The sequence below is a fragment of the Lontra canadensis genome, unplaced genomic scaffold (assembly GCF_010015895.1).
Source record: "Lontra canadensis isolate GAN:19392208 unplaced genomic scaffold, GSC_riverotter_1.0 scaffold26, whole genome shotgun sequence".
NCBI lineage: Eukaryota > Metazoa > Chordata > Mammalia > Carnivora > Mustelidae > Lontra > Lontra canadensis.
In genome coordinates this window covers 11,277,374-11,288,601 of record NW_022631020.1, presented here as the reverse complement: position 1 = coordinate 11,288,601, position 11,228 = coordinate 11,277,374, and the positions used below count along the sequence as shown (strand labels likewise).

Here is an 11,228-nt window from a genome sequence, read left to right as displayed (position 1 = left end):
CCAACTTATTCATTGACTTTCCAACTACCAATTTATTTTTCCCCCTTACCAAATATTTATTTTTTTTCAGTGTTCCAAGATTGACTGTTTATGCACCACACCCAGTGCTCCATGCAATACATGCCCTCTTTAATACACAGGACCATCCATTTAATACTCATCCATCCCCCAGCCTCCTCCCCTCTATAACCCTTAGTTTGTTTCCCAAAGTCCACAGTCTCTCTTGGTTTAGTAGGCAGCATTTTCATGGCCACTAATTCAGTGACCATCCACGCATCTGCTTTCAACCTTCAAAATACTTTTTTTTGTAAACTTATTCACTACTTTTCCCACCCCCCACCCAAGTTTATATGTTCAAATAGTCGTTTTAATGGAGTTTGGGATAACATGATATAATGAGTATATTTAATCTGTCATCTTTTATCAGAAGCCAGCAGTGTATTTTATGTATAAAGAGGAAAACAACTATTTTTTGGGAAGTATTATAAGAGAAAATTTATTTTACATTAGAAACGATGTGAATGCATATCTTAAAGCCAGGAATGAAAATCCAACATGCAATAAATATTTTTTAAATTAAAGGAAACAGGAGGATTTAAAAATATAGTGTACTTACTGAGGTGAGTGTGCTTTTATTACTCTACTGAATGTTCCATGTTTATTAATATTTTTATCATGGAATTCTTCTTATTAGTTTGCACTAGAATTAATTTCTCATTCAGGCTGTCAAAGTATACAATGTCCATTCACACCTTGTTATGAATCTGTCAAATTAACACACTCTTTAAATAGAGCATGGGGTGCTGGATGGTGAGCTGAGGTTCATTAAGAGATCACAAGGGAACTTGAATAGAGAAGTTTATTACTCCCAGATCCTGAAGGAAGTACCTGGCATGCCTCAAAGGGCCACACAAGAATGTCAAGGCAGGTGCAGGCAGAGGTAGAGGCAGGATCTGGGCTACATGACTTTTAGGGTTTGTGAGTGGAAGTGATTTGCACTTCCTGAGATAGGGCCAGACTGGGAAATTCAAACCTAAAGAGCAGGTTTTGATAAGCTCCTCTGGGGTCTTATCTAAAGTGTGCAAGAAGGGGAAGGCACCAAGAGTCAAGGGAGACTGTGGATCTCAAGGGATGTTGGGAAAGTCTTATTAAGAATTTACATTTCCTCAGACAGAACTGGAGGGTATTATACTAAGTGAAATAAGTCAAGCAGAGAAAGACAATTACCATAGGGCTTCACTCATGTGGAATATAAAGAGTAGTGTAGAGGACCATAGGGGAAGGGAGGGAAAATTGGGAAGAAATCAGAGAGGGAGACAAACCATGAGAATGGACTCTAGGAAGCAAACTGAGGGTTACAGAAGGGAGGGAGCAGGGTGATGGATAACCAAGTGGTGGGTATTATGGAGGGCATGTATTACATGGAGCACTGGGTGTTACACATAACTAATGAATCATTGAACACTACATCAATGGTGTAATCTATGTTGTCTTGAACTTAATAAAAAATAAAAAATAATAAAGAAAGAAAGAAAAAGGTTTGCATTTCCTTGTGACTGTGGGTTGCTGTCTAGAGGACTGTGGGTTGCTGTCTAGGGGACTGCCGGTGGCTGTGGGTTGCTGTGTGAGGGGCTAGTGTAAGTTTAAGGTCCCTGCAGTCCACTGGGTCAGACAAAATAGATGCTGAGGCATCAGTACCATGGAGTAGTTTAGCTAAACTCTGCATTCACTTTAAGGTAGAAGAAACAGTTACTGCTACTTTTGTCTAAGGCAGGCGCAGGAATTGTCACCCTCTGTGAATCTATGGGATGAAAGTTGTTTCCCACTTACTTCAGTCATTTCTTAATCAGAAATATTTAAATTATATAATTCTTACAGAAGTCCAATCCCAGTTTTGACTGAGAACTTATTATATTACATCATAATAAGTGGAGACTTCATTATATTACATCATAATAAGTGAAGCTATTTGGTTTGTGATTTATAAAAGACAATAGCTTAAGTGAAAATGTCTTTTAGATCAGTTTAAAACTGTTTTAAAGGGCACCTGGGTGGCTCAGTGGGTTAAGCCTCTGCCTTCGGCTCAGGTCATGATCTCAGGGTCCTGGGATCGAGGCCCGCGTCGGGCTCTCTGCTCAGCGGGGAGCCTGCTTTCTCTTCTCTCTCTCTATGCCTGCCTCTCTGCATACTTGTGATCTCTCTCTCTGTTTCAAATAAATAAAATCTTAAAAAAAAATAAATTTAAAAATAAAACTGTTTTAAAGGAGCATTTTATTAAAAAAGTACATGTGCAATTAAAAGATGTTTGTAGAGAATTTCTAATATTAGAGTTTACTGTATTTTCTTAGTTTTTTTCAAAATTTAAAAATATTTATAGTTATTTGTGATTATTCTTTCCAGTGATTTTTTTTTCTTTCAAATTAAGTCAGTGATGGAAGGAAGAAAGATAACTTTCACCCTCATCACAAAAATACAATTATAATGGGGTCAGATGAAAAGTTAGTAAGAGATCCCAATTTCTTGGCTAAGTAAATTGGTTCTTTATACAATAGTACAATATTCTTTAGAGGATTCATCAACAAAGAAAGGTAGCTCTCCTTTTTGGGATTTTCTGTTTACCATTTGTAAAGTCATATTTCCTGTCAACTAGCAAGATTCCAATAGTAATAGTTTTGTCACTCAAAAGAATGAAATTTCTGAAACTTTGTGGCAACACATAGCCACAGGGCTATTGTAGCAAATTAAAGCTATTTCTGTTCAAGTATAAGTATATCCCATTATTCAATGACAAATAGGCTTTAGAATCAAATGGGAATATCTTTTTAAAATAGTTTGTTACTTCATTTATTTTTGTTTTTCATTTAAGTGACTGAATCTTTTATTCTATCTTGAGTTTCATATTTCAGAAATAATTCATGAAAATCGTATTAAAATAGTATTCTTCTTCATAATGAGGTAAATAATTTTTAAATAATTTATTTAACTAATTTAAGTATTAATAAAATTCATTTAAATAATTATATAAAATTCCTAGTAAAATAATAAACACATTATTCATGCAGATAAAAATATTTAATTCAATCTAATTTAACACCAACATTGAGACACAAACTATAGGTTTGACTGATAGTAGACTAAATTTTTTTTCTTGACAAGAATCTACTTATATGAATGTATAAGGAGCCCATCAGGAAAAGAGTTCATTCTCTGAAAATAATATCTTTAATAAAATTTGGCCTAACATTTTATCATGGTTTTTTAAAGCAGATATTTTTCTTGACTAGGTCCCATTTTTATAAGAAAAATCAGAGGAGAAATTAATAAGATATATGTGTCAAAATAAGAATGTCATGGCATAAATGGAAGGAAATGCATTTCCCCCACTTAAAAAAAAAAAAACACATCATGTGTAGCTCTAACAAAAAAATTCTATCTATGAGAAATCATACTCTGGAGTGACAGAGTAAGCAATAATGATGAAGAGTTAGGATTTTTGAATAGTATGTCCATGGAAGTGACCAGAAATTTTCATGAAAAGACCAGGCATTAAATGAGAACCGAAAATTGGAAAAGGGGATAGTGTTCAAGGAAATAGATGCAAGAAAATGTAATTGAGATAAGAAATAATTAATAAGAATCATAGTAACACTCTATTGTAGACCCTGACCCAGAAGTGACTGAGGGATTTGCATATCTATTTGACTATTGCTATATCTGTATCTTCTGTATCTATATTTCTCATCTGGTCATCTTGAACATCAGTTTCGTGGAGCATTTTTTTTTTTTTTTAAGATTTATTTAATTGAGAGAAAGAGAGAAAGGACATGAGCAGGAGGGGGGAGAGAATTTGAGCAGACTCTGTGACAAGCACAGAGCTCTTGATTCAGGGCTGGGTCTCAGGACCAAGAGATGGACACCTAATCAACTATGCCACACAGGTGTCCCTCTATCATTTTAAAGATGAAGAAATTAAAGCATAGAAAATTTAAGTGACTTGTTTAAGGTTACAAAATTAGTAATTTCAGTGTGTAGAGTTAGAATTGATTTTTTCTAGTCTGATTCCAAAACCAGTGCTTGCTCTCTACAGAAACTTAGGTTTCCTCAGTGAGGCTTATGGGGCTACTGGTGATAAAGGGGTATTGAAGAGGTGATCAGATTAGTGGGGGTAGGGGTTACTGCGTAAACTAAATTACTTTTAAAAAATATTAAACCCTGCACTCACCAAACCAAGATGGGGAGGGTATTGCCCCTATCGCATTGACACTCTATGTGATTAGCTATTGCTTCACGTTAGTGAAATCTCTTTCCCCAAATTTGGATGTTAGGCTTAATCGTGTAATTTGTATTACTCCTTAAGATGTCAACAGTGGTTATGCAGTCAGAAGTTTGAAATGTATTTTTGCAGTTGGTTCTATGATCTTGTAAACCTGCTGCTGTCACATGAAGAAATGGTCCAGATAACCCATTGACTGAAGAAGGATGAGACATACGGAGCAGACGTAAACTTTGGAGTCAAGCCAAGCTGAGGCCAGCCTTTATTGATCAATCCCCAGCCAATTTTCAGAAAAATAAGGAAATAGCTGGTAGACACAGTCAACAACAACATGCTTCAACTATAGAATCTCCACTTTAGTATTTGAATATATTAGAATCCAAAAAAAAATTTTCTCATAAAAAGCTACTGTTCCTTAAAGAAATATAAAGCCACTGTTTCATATTATGTCATCTTTAAATTCTTTGATACATCATGAAAATGTTACCTGTTCATCACATTTTTTGCATATTTCATTCTGATCTATATTCCATTAAATGCTGTAGAAGCTATATACAACTGACTCATAATCAGTCAAAACATAGAGACATTTTAGTAATCTGTCCACTTAAATCTGCAATCATTAAACTACAAAGAATTTGGAGATTTTTTTATGAGTAGAGAAGCAAATTTTTCCTCATTACTTTCCTAAAAAGGTAGTTTAGAAAGAATGTGAGGAAACTGAAGTATGCAAAAGCATCCTGTATTTATTAATCCAAAGGTATATCACCGTTAACATAAATGAGCACCCGAAACCAAACACAGCCAAATTTGCATGGAACTATATGACTACACATACTATACTTAGTTCTAGAAAAAGAAACAGACATTTAAAGCATAAAAATTATTCACAAAATTTGTATTCCTTCTTAAGTTCTCAAATATTTATTTGTGTGCATGTTGTGTGTAACTGTGGCATAACACTTTAATATCAAATGAACACTTTCATTGAATGTGATGTAAACAAGAGTAATATCTCAAAATAACCAAATATGACTATAATATATTCAACTATTTACTAAAACAATCCAAAAACTTACTGTTTCTTATCTTCTGACTAGTTAGCGAATACATGTATAATTTCCTCTAGAATGTTTATGCCCCCAAATCCAAAAAGCCTTTTTTTCTCTTACATAAATTTATTAGAAATTATCTTTAGAAAAAGAGTTTCTGCTTTCTCATAATTTGCCTGATATAGTCAAGATTATGCTTGATTTTAATAATGAATATGTGAACACTGCCAGAATCCATACTTCAGTTAATAGACATCAAGGGATCTGGCATTCTTTGAATTAGTATATTTGCTAAGTTCATTTACATTTTTTGTTAATAGCATTACATGGCCCTTCTTAAGACCTAGGTGTTTTTATTTTTAACTACTAGCAAATATTAGCTTATTTAATTAATGTGGTCTTCCTAACAGCAATATGAGTAACAAGAGTAGAACTAATTCAGTGAATTCCAAAAGCTAAACATAATAACTACACAGGACTAAATAACACAAGAAACAACTCCAATCTTGCACTCTGAGCTAGATCAAAGTCAACAATATTTTTCAGTAAATCTCATATAGGTAAATATTTTAGGCTTTATCGGCCACAAAGTCTCTGTGGCAGTTAAAGTCATGTCTGCCAATGTTGTACTAAGACAGCCATAGATAACATTGAATCATTGCCATTGCTCCAATAAAACTTGGTTTACAAAATGAGATAATGGTCTGGGCGGAGTCAGTGGGTCATACTTTGGTGTCTTCTAAGTTAGATGGTAAGCACAGAATATGATTCTGGTTGTATGGAAGTGTAAAGGAAACCAATAACACTTGACACTAAACACTCCAAACGTTGTTTCCTTGAGGCATTCTCCTTTTGGGAGAACTAAAAGCATTCCATGCTCATTAAATTAAAAATAAAAACAACAAAACCAAAAAAAAACAAAACCAAGAAACTGTGATACAAGTGAAAGCAAAATGGTACCATGTTACCGTAGCTGAATATAATGAAGTTATATTGTTGTATAATTTATATGTAAAGCAAAAACAAGCACTCTTTTTTTTTTTCATTTGCTATATATTAAGGGGACCCAGAGAAATGAAAGTTCATTTTGAAAAGAAGTGATTGTTAAATAAATATTGAATCATTTCCAGAGATTGTAGACAGTAACTTTGTCAGGATCTTTTCTGGACTTCCACAAAGTAATTGATAAAAGTGGAAAGATCACAAGAAATCTTTTTCTAATCTTGAATTTTGAAAATGAAGTAACTCAAAAACACTAATAGCAAGATATTAGCACTACTTTTACATATGAAAGAGATCACATTTAGTCTCCCTATTGATGATAAATTTATGACTTCTGGTATATTTGGCTAGCAGAGAGGAATTGAACAGCGTGGTCCTGGAAGAAAGACTTAAATACATCAGTATACTTATTATGCCAAGCAAATGGAACAATTTACAGATTGGGAGCAGTGCAAAGTGTTGTCATTCTGGGCAAGAACAACATCTATCATCTTATACAGAAATAGAACATTCTGTTCAGAGTGTTCCAGTCTTGGCTCTCAGTTCCTAAGATAAATCTCAACCCAGAACAAGTCAGTGATAGGATTACAGCAGAGAGCATAATAGAGGCTTGACAATGCAGTGATTAGTTAATTAACCTGAGTACTCAGAGACCAATCCATATGATAGAATGTACAGAAAACAAACTGGATATGCAAATGTTTCCTATATTTGAAATGATTCACATTATAAAATAGCACTAGCAATTTGCATATGGAAAGTAATAAATGAACATGTTCTCTAAATATGGTATTTTAATTCTCAATACTTTGGGTCAGATTGTTAACAGAATCATATAATCCAATTTATTTGTGGAAAATGAAAAAAAAAATAAATCGTTCACTTTACTCAATAACTTAGGTATGACCAAGTGACAGATTCCTTTAGGCTTTCATTAAACTTTGTTAATATAATTAACAGAGACACTCTTGGATTACTTCACAATTAATTGTTTGCATGTCTATGTCTCTTGAAAGAACTAGAGCTACTTGAAAATACAAATTGAATCCGTTGAAATTTATACCCAATACCATAGTTGGCATAGTATATACATCTAGTGTTCAGTAAGTAATTGTAAAATTACTTCAATTGAATATAATTTTTGTTGTTTTGGAAATAATGTAATCATATATATAGAAAACACTCGTTTTCTACCCCTTCTGATTCCAATTAGTTGGAAAGGTTTATATGTCTTAGAATTTTTAATTTAAAGTAGCAGTTGAGAAACACTGTCTGTTGTAGCATTTTCTGTGAAACCAAGTAAAAGATCAACTCATGAATCCTAGACATTCACATATATAAGCTACGAAATTTCAAAAACAAGAAAGAATTTCTACTACCCATATGATAAAAGTTAAATTAAAATATTCTTATCCAGGCTTTCTCTCAAGTCAAAATAGTGTTTTGTTTTAAAACATTACTTAATCTGGAAAAACAAAACAGAACAAAAAACAAAAACTGTTGTTAAGAGTCAGAAACCCAGTGTTGTAGATTTGAATAAATGGTTCATTAAAGTAGATGCATGACCCACAAAATGCACAGGCAGACCACCCAATATACTAGTGTAAATATTAGAGAAAAAATTGTGTTGGATTTAATGTATATTTTAGTAAATAAAAAAGTTCAGATGTTTCCTGTAAACACCAGAAACATCAGTGCTTAATTTTAAGTGTAAGCATATATAGGGTAAGTGAGAACAGTGACTTTTCATTACTAAAAGATTGTCAGATAATCAGTTTTAGTGGTAGCATCATTCAAAATGTGGTGCCAGCAGAGGCCCTGAACAGACATTTTTCCAAATAAACATACAAATAGCCAATAGGTACATGAAAATAGTGCTTAACATCACTAATCATCAAGAAAATGTGACTCAAAACCACAATGAGCTATCACCTCACACCTGTTAGATGGCACTTATTAAAAAGACAAAAGGTAACAACTGTTGGGGAGGATGAAGAAAAGGGAACCATTTTGCTCTATAGGTTGGGATGTGTATTTCTACAGCCAAAGTGGAAAATAGTGTAGAGATTCCTCAAAAAATTATTCAGCCATAAAAAGAAGAAAATTCTGACTTCAACTCAGGTCCTGATCTCAGAGTGCTGAGATGGAGCCCCACCTTGGACTCCTGGCTCTGCAGTCTGCTTCAGTTTCTCTCTCCATCTCCCTCTGCCCCTCCCCACCAGGCTCTCTCTCTCAAATAAAAATAAATAAATCTTTAAAGAAGAAAGAAGAAGAAAATGCTGACATTTGAGGCAGTATGGATGGATCTTGAGGGCATTACCAGCGAAATAAGTCAGAGAAAGACAAATACTGCATGATCCCTCTAATATGCGAATCCTGAAACTCTAAACTCCTAGAAAGAGTAGACTGGTGATTTCCAGGGGCTGGAGGGTTGGGGAAAATCAAGAGATAATGATAAGAGTACAAACTACCTTTTATAAGATGAGTAAGTTCTAGGGATTTAATGTATAGCATGGTGACTATTGTTAATAATATATACTTAAAGGGGTGCCTGGGTGGCTCATTGGGTTAAGCCTCTGCCTTCAGCTCAGGTCATGATCTCAGGGTCCTGGCATCGAGCCCTGCGTCGGGCTCTTTGCTCTGCAGGGAGTCTGCTTCCTCCTCTCTCTCTCTCTCTGCTTGCCTCTCTGCCTACTTGTGATTTCTCTCTGTCAAAAAAATAAATAAAATCTTAAAAAAAATAATAATAATATATACTTAAAATCTTAATTAATATACTTAATACTTAAGATCTAAAGTACTCAAGATTTTAGATGTTCTCATCACTCACACACACACACACACACACACACACAGGTCATTATGTCAGGTGACGGATGTGGTAACTGACATTATTTTGGTAATCATTTCACAATATATATGTCTATTAAATTACCTTAAATTACACAGTACGATGTGTCAGTTATATCTCAATAAAGCTGAAGGTAAAAACCACCAAAAGAATAGGATACAGAGGAAATGTATAATGTCATGATGTAATTTCAGTAATTTTTTTTATTCCTAAATTTGATAGATCATTTAATGGCCCTAGTTTGATCAAAATCAAGGGAGGTACAGGTATGCAGATAAGTAAGTTACATAAAGTCATAATATGTATTAGAGAAGACATTGGCAGAAATCAAAATAATTTTGTTGAATAACAGCAAACAAAACAGCGTTTTTTTTTTTGTTTGTTTGTTTGTTTGCATTTTATGACCTTTTCTAAAAGTTTTTTTCACAGGCAATATAAAGGTATGAAATGAGTATGGGCCATAAGTAATGGACCAGAGTGTGATTTCACCACTTACTATGTCTATAAACTTAGGCATGGTGTATTATACATGGTGTAATATACTTTAATATCTTTGAGCCTGTCATAGCTAATTTGTGAAAAAAGGGATAAAAAACACATTTTCTTGCTTTATGATACATTATTTAGCAAATTTATCAAAAGACATGTACAGGGGCACCTGTGTGGCTCAGTCATTAAATGTCTGCCTTTGTCTCAGGTCCTGATCCCAGGATCCTGGAATCCAGGCCCACACTGGGCTCCCTGCTCAGCAGAAAGCCTGACTCTCCCTCTCCCCCTCTCCCTGCTTGTATTCCCTCTGTGCTGTCTCTCTCTCTCTGTGTCAACTAAATAAATTAATAAATAAATAAATGAATGAATAACATCTTAAAAAAAAAAGACTTATACAGACTCATTAAAATGGTGATCACTAAGTTTTAAAATATTTTACTGATGCTATTCATACTAAAAATGTAAGGCAGATATTAAGATCACACAGGTTAATGACACAGTGCGTTATGACTCAAAAATCCTGAAAATACTCCAGTGCTAGAGGAAAAGTGAAAGTTTTTTGGGCAGAAAAAAACAAAAATATGCGAGATAAGTTGAGCTGTTAATAGTAAATACCAGGCAGAGGCAAGCAAGTGGTGGGCGGGCCTGTTGGGGGCAGGTCCACCTGGGACTGGCAGCGGACAGCCCTGCCTGAGAAGGGTTGTAGCAAGAGCCCCTGCATTTTGTAATGACGCCACTGGCGCTACAGCTTCGAGGTCTGAGTCCCGGGCTGCAGCTATGGCCTACTGCCCACAGGAAGGGAAAGGATGAATCCTATCTGGGGCCCATGACAATCACGAAGCTCCAAGCAGTGCGAGCTGGTGCTTGATGATCCCAAGAATCCTAATGAGCATGGATTGATACTGCCAAATGGGGACATTAACTGGAACTGGCCATGGGGGGGGGTGGCTGTGGGGCATGGCCAGTGGACCCTGTGGGAAACAGTTTAAGTGGGCCCTTTTCTGCTTGCAATACAGCACAGAAGATACCAAGCCATCAGACTGTGTTGACCAGTTTTGGGCCATGCAAGAATGCATGCAGAAACACCACTACCTCTGTTCTCAGAAAGAGGAAGAGGAGGAGAGCCAGCAGAACTTTTAGAACAGACAGCTCCCACTGAGACCCCTGCAACCAAAGAAGAGCAGGTGTAAAGCTAATGAGGACCACAAGGCATTGGGCTCCAATCCTTCTGCTTCAGAGTGATAGGAACATTTTGCAAAATGCTTCAGTCATTCTCTGATAACGTCTCTTTCCCTTTTCGTTCCTTGCACCATAATGTACAAAGTAACTTATTTTGATGATTGGGGTCTTCATCCTTTGACACATACACTAGAAAAAAATGTATGTGTGTCTTACATAAACTTGTCAGCAAATGTAGTTGTCAGTTTTGAATTCTCTTCTCAGATTACTCAGAACTTTGACTATGCTCAGCAACAAAAAATCATTATCTAGGAGTGTCGTGTGAGTGAGCTGATTTATTTTGATTGATTATATCTCTTTTAGTAGATTTTATACCCCTTTG

At 35.1% G+C, this 11,228-nt stretch overlaps 1 pseudogene; it reads left to right on the top strand.

Annotated features, from left to right (window-relative positions):
• The first annotated feature begins 10,444 nt into the window (after positions 1 to 10,444).
• Positions 10,445 to 10,857, top strand: LOC116871516 (annotated as a pseudogene).
• Positions 10,858 to 11,228: the final 371 nt, after the last annotated feature.